Source organism: Coregonus clupeaformis, unplaced genomic scaffold, assembly GCF_020615455.1.
Source record: "Coregonus clupeaformis isolate EN_2021a unplaced genomic scaffold, ASM2061545v1 scaf0149, whole genome shotgun sequence".
In the NCBI taxonomy this organism is placed as follows: Eukaryota; Metazoa; Chordata; class Actinopteri; order Salmoniformes; family Salmonidae; genus Coregonus; species Coregonus clupeaformis.
This window is the reverse complement of record NW_025533604.1, coordinates 108,026-123,504: the sequence shown is the minus strand read 5'-3', so window position 1 is coordinate 123,504 and position 15,479 is coordinate 108,026. Positions and strand designations below refer to the sequence as shown.

General features: G+C 41.8%; 1 pseudogene; it reads right to left on the bottom strand.

Moving 5' to 3' along the window:
- Nucleotides 1–2,431: 2,431 nt before the first annotated feature.
- Nucleotides 2,432–11,006, bottom strand: LOC121556029 (annotated as a pseudogene).
- Between the last annotated feature and the right edge of the window lie 4,473 nt (nt 11,007–15,479).

Sequence of the window (15,479 nt, the reverse complement as noted above, 5' to 3'; positions counted from 1 at the left end):
AGGACTTGTCATTCCATCCAATCAGACAGTCCTCACCCCATCCTCTCCTGTTGATTCCTTTATATGTCACTCCTATATCAGCCTCTCTCCCACTCCACTCTACCTCCCAGTAACAGCGCCCAGTCAGACCCTCTCTACACAGCACCTGTTCCCAGTCCTCAAATCTCTCTGGGTGATCAGGATACGGCTGCTCCTCTCTCCTCCATGTCACCTTTCTGTTCTCCTCAGACAGAGAGAGGAGTCTGTTTACTGTGTTTAGGTCCAGTGTGAGATCACAGACATCTGATGGGTGAAACCAGACACAATATTAGAAATCATCATCATTCACATTAGAATGTTAACTCACTTTTCACTAATTCATTTAATGTAGATGTTTCTAGGTATCAAAAGGAGAAGTTAAGGTAACTTGAGACTTGTTCAATGATCATATGTTATACTGTATGGTAATATAAAACACACTTATTCCCATTAATTACACACACACACACACACACACACACACACACACACACATACACACACACACACACACACACACACACACATACACACTGACCACACACACACACACACTGAACACACACACACACATCCTGAACAAACACACAAACACACACACACACAAACTGAACACTCACACACACACACATCCTGAACACACACACACACACACACCCCTTAACACACACACACATTTCTAAAGTAACACGAACACACCACACACACACACACACAAACACACACATTGTCAAAGCAACTCTTTGTAAACTTTGGTGTCCCTGAATTGTGCTTCTGTAGAACTACAGCTGATATTTAATATGACCAAGTAAGTAATGATGGTGGTCTTTGACTTTGACTTCACTTGAATTAAGACTTATTCTTAGTCATATTCTTCACAGCAGTCAACACTCACATTTTCTAAGTCCAGGTTTTATTGTGTTCTCTCCACCATGTTCCACACTGTAGCGGTAAGCAGAAGAACAGACAGTCATTGAGGGATACACGTGAACTCACACACACACAAACACACACACACACACACACACACACACACACACACACACACACACACACACACACACACACACACACACACACACACACACACACACACACACACACACACACACACACACACACACAAACATACACACTGGACACAGTGTGTGTGTCCAGTGTGTGTCCAGTGTGTGTCCAGTGTGTGTGTGTGTGTGTGTCTGTCCAGTGTGTGTGTGTCCAGTGTATGTGTGTGTGTCCAGTGTGTGTGTGTGTGTGTGTGTGTGTGTCCAGTGTGTGTGTTTGTGTCCAGTGTGTGTGTGTGTTTCCATTGTGTGTGTGTGTATGTCTAGTGTGTGTGTGTGTTTTGTGTGTCTAGTGTATGTGTGTGTGTCTAGTGTGTTTGTGTGTGTCTAGTGTGTGTGTGTTTGTCCAGTGTGTGTGTGTGTGTGTCCAGTGTTTGTGTTTGTGTGTCCAGAGTATGTGTGTGTGTGTGTCCAGTGTGAGTAAGTCTGTGTGTTTGTGTGTGTCCAGTATGTGTCCAGTGTGTGTGTGTTTGTGTGTGTGTCCAGTGTGTGTTTGTGTTTGTGTGTGTGTGTGTGTGTGTGCCAGTGTGTGTGTGTGTGTGTGTGTGTGTTTGTCCAGTGTGTGTGTGTGTCCATTGTGTGTGTGTGTCAGTGTGTGTGTGTATGTCTAGTGTGTGTGTGTGTGTGTATGTCCAGTGTGTGTGTGTGTAACCAGTGTGTGTGTTTGTCTAGTGTGTGTGTGTTTGTCCAGTGTGTGTGTGTGTCCAGTGTGAGTGTGTCCAGTGTCTGTGTGTGTGTGTGTGTGTGTCCTTTGTGTGTATGTGTCCAGTGTGTGTGTGTGTGTGTGTGTGTTCCAGTGTGTATGTGTGTCCAGTGTGTGTGTGTGTCCAGTGTGTGTGTTTGTCAGTATGGACACACACACACTGGAACACACAAACACACACACACTGGTTACATACACAGTATGGTCACACACACACACACTGTACACCCACACACCCACACACACACACTGGACACACACAGACACACACACCAGACACACACACACACACACAAACACACACACACACACTGGACACACACACACACTGGACACACAAACACACACACCAGACACACACACTGGACACACAAACACACACACCAGACACACACACCACACAAACACACTGGACACACACACACACACTGGACACACACACAGACACACACAGACACACAGACACACACACACACACTGGACACACACACACACTGGACACACACACACACTGTACACACACACACACACACACACACAGTCTTTATATAACTTAGTCCAAGTGGTGGTCAGAATGTTTGTCTTAACTAGCCTGATAACTCCAACATGTCTGATATGAACATTGACATAAACCCTCTACATACTTGAGTTTCTCCAGTCTGCAGTGTGGATCCTCCAGTCCAGCAGAGAGCAGTCTGACTCCTGAGTCTCCTGGGTGATTGTAGCTCAGGTCCAGCTCTCTCAGGTGTGAGGGGTTTTGACTTCAGAGCTGAGACCAGAGAAGCACAGCCTTCCTCTGTGACTAGACAGCCTGACAGCCTGCAAAGAGTCAAATCACATTAAAACCACACTGCTATTCTTTGGTGGTGAAAATAGTGGCAGTATATTTTTTCAACATATTCAGATATATCACTGTCCTGAAACCTGCCATATCTATTCATAAATGAATGTATCATTATTAGAAATGACAAATTATCAAAGTATTGCTTGTAGATAGAAAAATGTATATGACAAATATTTGAGTAGACTGACCAGAGCAGTTTAAAAAGCAGTATCAGTCAAAAGACAGACAGTGAGGTATCAGATTTAAGATTTGTATTGAGTATACAGTCCACACCATATCTAGTTTGACAGAGAAGCTAATATTTTAAATGAAAGCACTTTATGTATCTAGTCCCCCATTTGAAGAAGTCATAAGTATTTTGACCAATTCACTTACAGTGTATTAAAGTAGTCAAAAGTTTAGTATTTGGTCCCAAACTTGTTGGTTGCATTTGCAGTTTGTTTTGGTTGTGTTTTGGGTTATGTTTTGCCCAATATTAAAATGGTTGATGATAACTGGAGTAATTTTCTGTCTAAGTGAGTAGATAACATGTTTCTAAACACTACTAAATTAATCCTGATAATGCCATGATTAATAAAAATCATGAATGAATCATGAATAATAATGAGTGAGAAAGTTACAGAGGCTACAACAAAACATGCTAACCTCTCACCATTACCAATAACAGAGGGGGTATGATCCTTGTTCCTCTGTAACTTTCTCATTCATCATCATTCACGATTCATTCATGATTATTCATAATCATGGTAGCATCCACATGAATGTAGAAGTGTTCAGAAACATCTTCTATTCTTACTGACAATACAAGTGAAGTGACTCCAAAATGACAGGACATTATTCACCATTCAGTTTCTATTGGGAAAAACATCATCAAAAACACAACCAAGACAAACTGCAAATGTATTCAACAAGTTTGTAGAATCACAAGCTTGATGTAATCACTGCAGTTAAGGAATATGGGACCAAATACTAAACTTATGACTACTTTAATACAATATAAGTGAATATGTCCAAATTATTATGACTTTTTCAAATGGGAGAACTAGACACATAAAGTGCTTTCATTTCTAAACAGTGACACAGATATGTGTGAAAATACTCTCAAACAAAAGGTGACATTCTGTACTGTCACCTAATATGAAACATTTCATCCCAAATCCAAAATGCTGGAGCATAGCACCAAATGTAAAACTGTAAGCTTCACTGTCCAAACACATATGGTGTGGACTATGTGTGCCTGGTAAACACATGTGGATCTTGTGAACAGTTATCACTTGTTGACCAACTACAGGAATACTGACCTCAGAGTCTCCAGTTTACAGTGGGGATTCCCCAGTCCAGCAGAGAGCAGCTTCACTCCTGAATCCTTCAGGTCATTGTAGCTCAGGTCCAGCTCTCTCAGGTGTGAGGGGTTTGACTTCAGAGCTGAGGCCAGAGAAGCACAGCCTTCCTCTGTGACTAGACAGCCTGACAGCCTGCAAAGAGTAAAATCATATTAAACCACACTGCTATTCTTTGGTGGTCAAAATAGTGGCAGTATATTTTTTTGCAACATATTCAGATATATCAGCGTCCTGAAACCTGCCATATCTATTCATAAATGAATGTTTCATTATTGGAAATGACAAATTAACAAAGTATTGCTTGTAGATACAAAAATGCATATTACAAATATTTGAGTAGACTGACCAGACCAGTTTAAAAGCAGTATCAGTCAAAAGACAGACAGTGAGGTATCAGATTTAGATTGTATTGAGTATACAGTCCACACCATATCTAGTTTGACAGTGAAGCTAACATTTTAAATGTGGCTCTATGCTCCAGTATTTTGGATTTGAGATCAAATGTTTCATATGAGGTGACAGTATATAATGTCACCTTTTATTTGAGGGTATTTTAATACATATCTGTTTCACCGTTTAGAAATGAAAGCACTTTATGTATCCCCCCATTTGAAGAAGTCATACGTATTCTGACCATTTGACTTATAATGCATTAAAGTAGTCAAAAGTGGAGTATTTGGTTGTAAACTCATTGGTTGCATTTGCAGTTTGTTTTGGTTGTGTTTTGGGTTATATTTTGCCCAATAGTAACTGAATGGTGGATGATGACTGGAGTAATTTTCTGTCTAAGTGAGTAATTAACATGTTTCTAAACATTACTAAATTAATCCTGATGATGCGTTGATTAAGAATAATCATGAATGAATCATGAATAATAATGAGTGAGAGAGTTACAGAGGCTACAACAAAACATGCTAACCTCTCACCATTACCAATAACAGAGGGGGTCTGATCTTTGTGCCTCTGTAACTTTCTCATTCATTATCATTCACGATTCATTCATGATTATTCATAATCATAGTAGCATCCACATGAATGTAGAAGTGTTCAGAAACATCTTATATTCTTACTGACAATACAAGTGAAGTGACTCCAAAATGACAGGACAGTATTCACCATTCAGTTTCTATTGGGAAAAACATCATCCAAAACACAACCAAGACAAACTACAAATGTATTCAACAAATTTGTAGAATCACAAGCTTGATGTAATCACTGCAGGTAAGGAATATGGGACCAAATACTAAACTTCTGACTAAATGAATTTGTCCAAATAATTACGACTTCTTCAAATGGGAGAACTAGATACATAAAATGCTTTCCTATCTAAACAGAAAAACAGATATGTATGAAAAACCTAAAATAAAAGGTGACATTCTGTACTGTCGCCTAATATGAAACATTGTATCTCAAATCCAAAATGCTGGAGCATAGCTCCAAATGTAAAACTGGAAGCTTCACTGTCCAAACACATATGGTGTGGACTATGTGTGCCTGGTAAACACATGTGGATCTGGTGAACAGTTATCACTTGTTGACCAACTACAGGAATACTGACCTCAGAGTCTCCAGTTTACAGTGGGGATTCCCCAGTCCAGCAGAGAGCAGCTTCACTCCTGAATCCTTCAGGACATTGTTACTCAGGTCCAGCTCTCTCAGGTGTGAGGGGTTTGACTTCAGAGCTGAGACCAGAGAAGCACAGCCTTCCTCTGTGACTAGACAGCCTGACAGCCTGCAAGAGTAAAATCATATTAAAATCACACTGCTATTCTTTGGTGGTGAAAATTGTGGCAGTATATTTTTTCAACATATTCAGATACATCAGTGTCCTGAAACCTGCCATATCTATTAATATATTAATGTATCATTATTAGAAATGTTCAGATTATTGCTTCTAGATAGAAACATGTACAGTGAGGGAAATAAGTATTTGACCCCCTCTCAACCAGAAAGATTTCTGGCTCCCAGGTGTCTTTTATACAGGTAACGAGCTGAGATTAGGAGTACACTCTTAAAGGGAGTGCTCCTAATCTCAGTTTGTTACCTGTATAAAAGACACCTGTCCACAGAAGCAATCAATCAATCAGATTCCAAACTCTCCACCATGGCCAAGACCAAAGAGCTCTCCAAGGATGTCAGGGACAAGATTGTAGACCTACACAAGGCTGGAATGGGCTACAAGACCATCACCAAGCAGCTTGTTGAGAAGGTGACAAATGTTGGTGCGATTATTCGCAAATGGAAGAAACACAAAATAACTGTCAATATCCCTCGGCCTGGGGCTCCATGCAAGATATCACCTCGTGGAGTTGCAATGATTATGAGAACGGTGAGGAATCAGCACAGAACTACACGGGAGGATCTTGTCAATGATCTCAAGGCAGCTGGGACCATAGTCGCATCTGTTACAAGTCCATGGTGCTTGCCTATGGAGCTGTGAGGGGAACGTCACCTCCGTACCTTCAGGCTCTGATCAGTCCCTACACCCAAACGAGGGCATTGCGTTCATCCACCTCTGGCCTGCTGGCTCCCCTTCCTCTGCGGAAGCATAGTTCCCGCTCAGCCCAGTCAAAACTGTTCGCTGCTCTGGCACCCCAATGGTGGAACAAGCTCCCCTCACGACGCCAGGACAGCGGAGTCACTCACCACCTTCCGGAGACATTTGAAACCCCCACCTCTTTAAGGAATACCTGGGATAGGATAAAGTAATCCCCTCTACCCCCCAAGAACACCATCCCCACCGTCAAACATGGAGGTGGAAACATTATGCTTTGGGGGTGTTTTTCTGCTAAGGGGACAGGACAACTTCACCGCATCAAAGGGACGATGGACGGGGCCATGTACCGTCAAATCTTGGGTGAGAACCTCCTTCCCTCAGTCAGGGCATTGAAAATGGGTCGTGGATGGGTATTCCAGCATGACAATGACCCAAAACACACGGCCAAGGCAACAAAGGAGTGGCTCAAGAAGAAGCACATTAAGGTCCTGGAGTGGCCTAGCCAGTCTCTAGACCTTAATCCCATAGAAAATCTGTGGAGGGAGCTGAAGGTTCGAGTTGCCAAACGTCAGCCTCGAAACCTTAATGACTTGGAGAAGATCTGCAAAGAGGAGTGGGACAAAATCCCTCCTGAGATGTGAACAAACCTGGTGGCCAACTACAAGAAACGTCTGACCTCTGATTGCCAAAAAGGGTTTTGCCACCAAGTACTAAGTCATGTTTTGCAGAGGGGTCAAATACTTATTTCCCTCATTAAAATGCAAATCAATTTATAACATTTTTGACATGCGTTTTTCTGGATTTCTTTATTGTTATTCTGTCTCTCACTGTTCAAATAAACCTATCATTAAAATTATGGACTGATCATGTCTTTGTCAGTGGGCAAACGTCCAAAATCAGCAGGGGATCAAATACTTTTTTCCCTCACTGTATAGTACAAATATTTGAGTAGACTGACCAGAGCAGTTTAAAAAGCAGTATCAGTCAAAAGACAGACAGTGAGGTATCAGATTTAGATTGTATTGAGTATACAGTCCACACCATATCTATTTTGACAGAGAAGCTAACATTTTAAATGAAAGCACTTTATGTATCTAGTCCCCCCATTTGAAGAAGTCAAAAGTGTTCTGACCAATTCACTTCAAGTGTTTTAAAGTAGTCAAAGGTTTAGTATTTGGTCCCAAACTCGTTGGTTGCATTTGCAGTTTGTTTTGGTTGTGTTTTGGGTTATGTTTTGCCCAATAGTAACTGAATGGTGGATGATGACTGGATTAATCTTCTGTCTATGTGAGTAGATAACATGTTTCTAAACACTACTAAATTAATCATGATAATGCCATGATTAAGAATAATCATGAATGAATCATGAATAATTATGAGTGAGAGGTTACAACAAAACATGCTAACCTCTCACCATTACCAATAACAGAGGGGCTATGATCCTTGTTCCTCTGTAACTTTCTCATTCATCATCATTCACGATTCATTCATGATTATTCATAATCATGGTAGCGTCCACATGAATGTAGAAGTGTTCAGAAACATATTCTATTCTTACTGACAATACAAGTGAAGTGACTCCAAAATGACAGGACATTATTCACCATTCAGTTTCTATTGGGAAAAACATATTCCAAAACACAACCAAAACAAAAACTACAAATGTATTCAACAAGCTTGATGTAATCACTGCAGGTAAGGAATATTGGACCAAATACTAAACTTTGGACTAAATTACTTATGACTTTTTCAAATGGGAGAACTAGATACATTAAGTGCTTTCATTTCTAAACAGTAAAACAGGTATGTATGAATACCCTCAAATATAAAGTGACATTCTGTACGGTCGCCTAATATGAAACAATTTCATATCCAAATTGATGGAGCATAGCACCAAATTTAAAATGGTAAACTTCACTGTCCAAACACATATGGTGTGGACTATGTGTGCCTGGTAAACACATGTGGATCTGGTGAACAGTTATCACTTGTTGACCAACTACAGGAATACTGACCTCAGAGTCTCCAGTTTACAGTGGGGATCCCCCAGTCCAGCAGAGAGCAGCTTCACTCCTGAATCCTTCAGGTCATTGTTACTCAGATCCAGCTCTCTCAGGTTTGAGGGGTTTGAACTGAGAGCTGAGGCCAACAGTTCACAGGATGTGTCTGTGAGTTTACAGCCAGTGAGTCTGTCAACAGAGTAAATACCATAAGGGACAGGTTGTATTAAAATGTTACATTTAGCTTTCCCTGCTTACACTGTTACCCCTGCACTAATAATGTGAACACTGTGTATATATGTCTCAATGCTACAACTTTTCTGATCCGTTTGTATTACAGTTTGTTTAAGACTTTTCAGCTGATAGAAAGTTTAGTCAGCCAATGAAAATATTGTTGTTCTTACATACAGTAAAGTTTGGTCTGAGGGATAGTCACATGAGTACTTATAGAGCCAGTCAGCCAATAAAAATGCTGCTGTAACTACAATGTATTTTGGTGTGGGATATTTCCATGAATACTTACAGAGCTTTCCTGTAGCCTCTCACAGCTGGGAGCAGTCTCCTACGACCCTCCTCTGATGTCTTGTATACCTTCGGGTCAAACACATCCAGAACCTCCTCTGATATCTGTAGCATGTAGGCCAGCGCTGAACACTGAGAAAGTGTGAGGTTTTTGGATCTCTTCTCTGACCTCAAGTACGCTTGGATTTCCTCCTGTACTGAATGGTCTTTCATCTCTATCAGACAGTGGAAGAGATTGATGCACCTCTCAGGGGAGATGTTCTTCCTCTGCATCACCTTAAGGGATCGGATTGTTTTCTGGACGCTGTCTGGACTGCTTTCTGTCTGTGTCACCAGACCTCGTAGGAGTTTCTGATTGGACTCCAGTGACATGCCATGAAGGAAGCGGACAAAGAGGTCCAGGTGTCCGTTCTTGCTCTCCAAGGCTTTATCCACGGTACTCTTCAGCAGCTCATGCAAGGTTAGCTCTTCAGATGCAGCTCTAGACTTTCTCTTGAGGAAGGGCTTCCAGTGCATCCATGTTCTTGGTTGTGTAACAATGGTACATGTAGACAGCTGAGAGAAACTCCTGAATGCTCAGATGAACAAAGCAGTACACCAGTCTCTGAAATAACACAGACTCTTCTTTAAAGATTTGTGTGCACACTCCTGAGTACACTGAGGCTTCTTTGACATCAATGCCACACTCTTTCAGGTCTTCTTCATAGAACATGAGATTACCCTTCTCCAGATTTTCAAACGCCAGCTTCCCCCAGCTTCAGAAGAATTTCCTTATCTGACTCCATGAGCTCCTGTTGATCCATCTCATCTCTTCCATGATATTTCTGGTTCTTCAGGCTGGTCTGAATGAGCAGGAAGTGTATTGACATCTCAGTCAGAGTCTTGGGCATCTCTTCTCTCTTGTCTGTACTCAACATGTGTTCAATTACTATTGCAGAAATCCAACAGAAGACTGGAATGTGGCACATGATGTGGAGGCTCCTTGATGTCTTTATGTGTGAGATGATTCTGCTGGCCAGGTCCTCATCACTGAATCTCTTCCTGAAATACTCCTCCTTCTGTGGGTCATTGAACCCTCGTACCTCTGTCACCTGGTCAACAGACTTAGGGGGGATCAGATTAGTTGCTGCTGGTCGGGAGGTTATCCATAGGAGAGCAGAGGGGAGGAGATTCCCCTTGATGAGGTTTGTCAGCAGAACATCGACAGACGATGTCTGGGTGACATCAGACACCTTTTCATTGTGCTGGAAATCCAATGGAAGTCTGCTTTCATCCAAACCATCAAAGATGAACATAGCTTTACAGGCAGTGAGTTTCTTTGCATTGCCTATGTCTAGTTCTGTGTGGAAGCCATTTAAAAGTCTGAGAAGACTGTACTGGAGATCTTTAATCAAGTTCAGCTCCCGGAAAGGAAGCACAAATATGATATCCACATCTTGGTTCGCCTTCTCTTCAGCCCAGTCTAGGATGAACTTCTGCACAGACACTGTTTTTCCGATGCCAGCGATGCCCTTCGTCAGCACAGTTCTGATGCTTCTCTTGGCCTGGTAAGGGTTTAAAGATGTCATTGCAGTGGATTGCTGTGTCATGTGAGGTTGGCGTCCTGGATGCTGTCTCTAGCTGCCACACCTCATGTTCATTGTTAACCCCTTCACTCTCTCCTTCTGTGATGTAGAGCTCTATGTAAATCCTGTTGAGGGGAGTTTGGTTCCCTGCTTTTTCTATACCTTCAATCACACATTCATACCTCCTTTTCAGACTGTCTTTATGGTTTACTATAGCTCTCTGCAGGCTGTCATCCACTACAAGGGAAGAGGAAAAATGATATGTATCAGAACCATTCATTGACAGGATGAAAAGTGGGCCTTCCACAACTACAGTAACTTCTATTATCTCATAATATTGTAGTTAACTACTGTAAATCATATTAAGGTATTGACTTGGCCCACGTGTGCAAGTGGTCTTACTGTTTTCAGAGCCTCTTGTTTTATTGGGTTGACTCAGCTGCTGTAGTACAGGACATGTTCTGGATCTCTTTCTACACTGAGGACAGTCATAGTCTCCTGAAGGAGCAGGTTTCTCCCAGTATCTGGTGATGCACTGTCTGCAGAACCTGTGTCCACAGGTGATAGAGACTGGATCCCTCAGCACCTGCTGACACACTGCACACCTGGACTGATCCTCTGGCAGAGTAGACCATCCACTACAGAGATAAAGGAGAGAGAGATTGTAGATGTTAATACTGATCATTTAACAGAGTAGACCATCCACTACAGAGATAAAGGAGAGAGAGAGAGATTGTAGATGTTAATACTGATCCTCTAACAGAGTAGACCTTCCACTATAGAGATAAAGGAGAGAGAGAGAGAATGTAGATGTTAAAACTGATCCTCTAACAGAGTAGACCATCCACTACAGAGATAAAGGAGAGAGAGAGAGATTGTAGATGTTAATACTGATCCTTTAACAGAGTAGACCTTCCACTACAGAGATAAAGGAGAGAGAGATTGTAGATGTTAATACTGATCCTCTGGCAGAGTAGACCTTCCACTACAGAGATAAAGGAGAGAGAGATTGTAGATGTTAATACTGATCCTCTAACAGAGTAGACCATCCACTACAGAGATAACGGAGAGAGAGATTGTAGATGTTAATACTGATCCTCTAACAGAGTAGACCTTCCACTACAGAGATAAAGGAGAGAGATTGTAGATGTTAATACTGATCCTTTAACAGAGTAGACCATCCACTACAGAGATAAAGGAGAGAGAGAGAGATTGTAGATGTTAATACTGATCCTTTAACAGAGTAGACTATCCACTACAGAGATAAAGGAGAGAGAGATTGTAGATGTTAATACTGATCCTCTGGCAGAGTAGACCTTCCACTACAGAGATAAAGGAGAGAGAGATTGTAGATGTTAATACTGATCCTCTAACAGAGTAGAACATCCACTACAGAGATAAAGGAGAGAGAGAGATTGTAGATGTTAATACTGATCCTTTAACAGAGTAGACCATCCACTACAGAGATAAAGGAGAGAAAGATTGTAGATGTTAATACTGATCCTCTAACAGAGTAGACCATCCACTACAGAGATAAAGTAGAGAGAGATTGTAGATGTTAATACTGATCCTTTAACAGAGTAGACCATCCACTACAGAGATAAAGGAGAGAGAGATTGTAGATGTTAATACTGATCCTCTAACAGAGTAGACCATCCACTACAGAGATAAAGGAGAGAGAGAGAGATTGTAGATGTTAATACTGATCTTCTGGCAGAGTAGACCTTCCACTACAGAGATAAAGGAGAGAGAGAGATTGTAGATGTTAATACTGATCCTCTAACAGAGTAGACCATCCACTACAGAGATAAAGGAGAGAGAGATTGTAGATGTTAATACTGATCCTCTGGCAGAGTAGACCTTCCACTACAGAGATAAAGGAGAGAGAGAGATTGTAGATGTTAATACTGATCCTCTAACAGAGTAGACCATCCACTACAGAGATAAAGGAGAGAGAGATTGTAGATGTTAATACTGATCCTTTAACAGAGTAGACCATCCACTACAGAGATAAAGGAGAGAGAGATTGTAGATGTTAATACTGATCCTCTAACAGAGTAAACCATCCACTACAGAGATAAAGGAGAGAGAGAGAGAGATTGTAGATGTTAATACTGATCTTCTGGCAGAGTAGACCTTCCACTACAGAGATAAAGGAGAGAGAGAGATTGTAGATGTTAATACTGATCCTCTAACAGAGTAGACCATCCACTACAGAGATAAAGGAGAGAGAGATTGTAGATGTTAATACTGATCCTCTGGCAGAGTAGACCTTCCACTACAGAGATAAAGGAGAGAGAGAGAGATTGTAGATGTTAATACTGATCCTCTAACAGAGTAGACCATCCACTACAGAGACAAAAGGAGGTGCAGTAATCACTCTAATAAACTGTTAAAACAAACTACACATTACAAAACATATCTATATGACATCTTGAATATTCTCCTCTTCACTAGTAATATTATTCTGACTAGTGACGGACCTTGGGTCAAAGGTAATTGATCCATCACCACTGGAATTGACAGGACGATCCATGGAGAAGTCACTGTTCATAGACAGACAGCTGGGAACAGAATACTGGTAGTAGCCTCTGGAATGAATAACATGTCCACAGTGGTATTACTAACCTATATGAACTCAGGTTGTAGAAACATGTCCACAGTGGTATTACTAAACTATATGAACTCTGAAGGTTGTAGAAACATGTCCACAGTGGTATTACTAAACAATATGAACTCAGAAGGTTGTGGAAACATGTCCACAGTGGTATTACTAAACTATATGAACTCAGAAGGTTGTAGAAACATGTCCACAGTGGTATTACTAAACTATATGAACTCAGAAGGTTGTAGAAACATGTCCACAGTGGTATTACTAAACTATATGAACTCAGAAGGTTGTAGAAACATGTCCACAGTGGTATTACTAAACTATATGAACTCAGAAGGTTGTAGAAACATGTCCACAGTGGTATTACTAACCTATATGAACTCAGGTTGTAGAAACATGTCCACAGTGGTATTACTAAACAATATGAACTCAGAAGGTTGTAGAAACATGTCCACAGTGGTATTACTAAACAACATCAACTCAGAAGTTGATGATACGCCTGTTGCGTAGCAGCCACTGAACTGCTCTCGGACTTACTTATTGCTGTTCACTGGACCTTATGATCGTTCAGCTACACAGCTGATGCCTGCTGGACTGTTCCTTTATACGGTACCCCATCCTGTTTATCTGTTTAGCCTCGGCCCAAACTTTCGTCGCCATTACCAGCTGTTGTCTTAGCTCTCTCGAATAACACCTGTGATTGCTTTATGCCTCTCTCCTATGTCAATATGCCTTGCATATTGCTGTTCCAGTTAGTTCTTATTATACAATTTCACTGTAGAGCCCCAAGTCCCTCTCAAACTGCCTCAAATAGTTCCTTTGTTCCACACCCCATACACGCCGAGACCGGCTCAATCGGTGCCTCCATGATGCTATCTCTTTCATTGTTACCCAACGCTTAGGTTTACCTCCACTGTACTCATATCCTTCCATATCCTTGTCTGTACATAATGCCCTGAATCTATTCTACAACGCCCGGAAATCTGCCCCCTCTATTCTCTGTACCCAACACACTAGAAGACCAGTTCTTAAAGCCTTTAGCCGTATCCTTATTCTACTCCTCCTCTGTTCCTCTGGTGATGTAGAAGTTAAACCAGGCCCTGTAGCCCTCAGTATCACTCCTACCCCCCAGGCGCTATCATTTGTTGACTTCTGTAACCGTAAAAGCCTTGGTTTCTTGCATGTTAACATCAGAAGCCTCCTCCCTAAGTTTGAGTTATTCACTGAGTTAGCACACTCCGCCAACCCTGATGTTCTAGCAGTGTCTGAATCCTGGCTTAGGAAGGCCACCAAAGATTCAGAAATGTCCATTCCCAACAACAATATGTTCCGTCTAGATAGAACTGCCAAAGGGGGCGGAGTTGCAATCTACTGTAGAGATAGCCTGCAGAGCTCTATCATACTATCCAGGTCTGTGCCCAAACAGTTTGAGCTTCTACTTCTAAAAATCCACCTTTCCAGAAATAAGTCTCTCACTGTTGCCGCTTGCTACAGACCCCCCTCAGCCGCCATCTGTGCCCTGGACACCATATGTGAATTGATTGAACCCCATCTATCCTCAGAGTTCGTATTGCTTGGCAGCGATCACTGCCTCATTGCCTGCGTCCGTAATGGGTCCGCGGTCAAACGACCACCCCACATCACTGTCAAACGCTCCCTAAAACACTTCAGCGAGCAGGCCTTTCTAATTGACCTGGCCCGGGTATCTTGGATGGATATTGACCTCATTCTGTCAGTAGAGGATGCCTGGTTGTTCTTTAAAAGTGCTTTCCTCTCCATCTTAAATAAACATGCCCCATTCAAAAAAATTCAGAATTAAGAACAGATATAGCCCCTGGTTCACCCCAGACTTGACTGCCCTTGACCAGCACAAAAACATCCTGTGGCGTACTGCATTAGCATCGAACAGCCCCCGCGATACGCAACTTTTCAGGGAAGTCAGGAACCAATATACACAATCAGTTAGGAAAGCAAAGGCTAGCTTTTTCAAACAGAAATTTGCATCCTGTAGCACTAACTCCAAAAAGTTTTGGGACACTGTAAAGTCCATGGAGAATAAGAGCACCTCCTCCCAGCTGCCCACTGCACTGAGGCTAGGAAACACTGTCACTACCACTAAATCTATGATAATCGAACATTTCAACAAGTATTTTGCTACAGCTGTCCATGCTTTCCACCTGGCTACCCCTACCCCGGCCACCAGCTCTGCACCCTCCACTGCAACTTGCCCACTCCACTCAACTTTCTTTCTAAAATTAGCCGCCGAAATTGTCGCAACCCCTATTACTAGCCTGTTCAACCTCTCTTTCGTA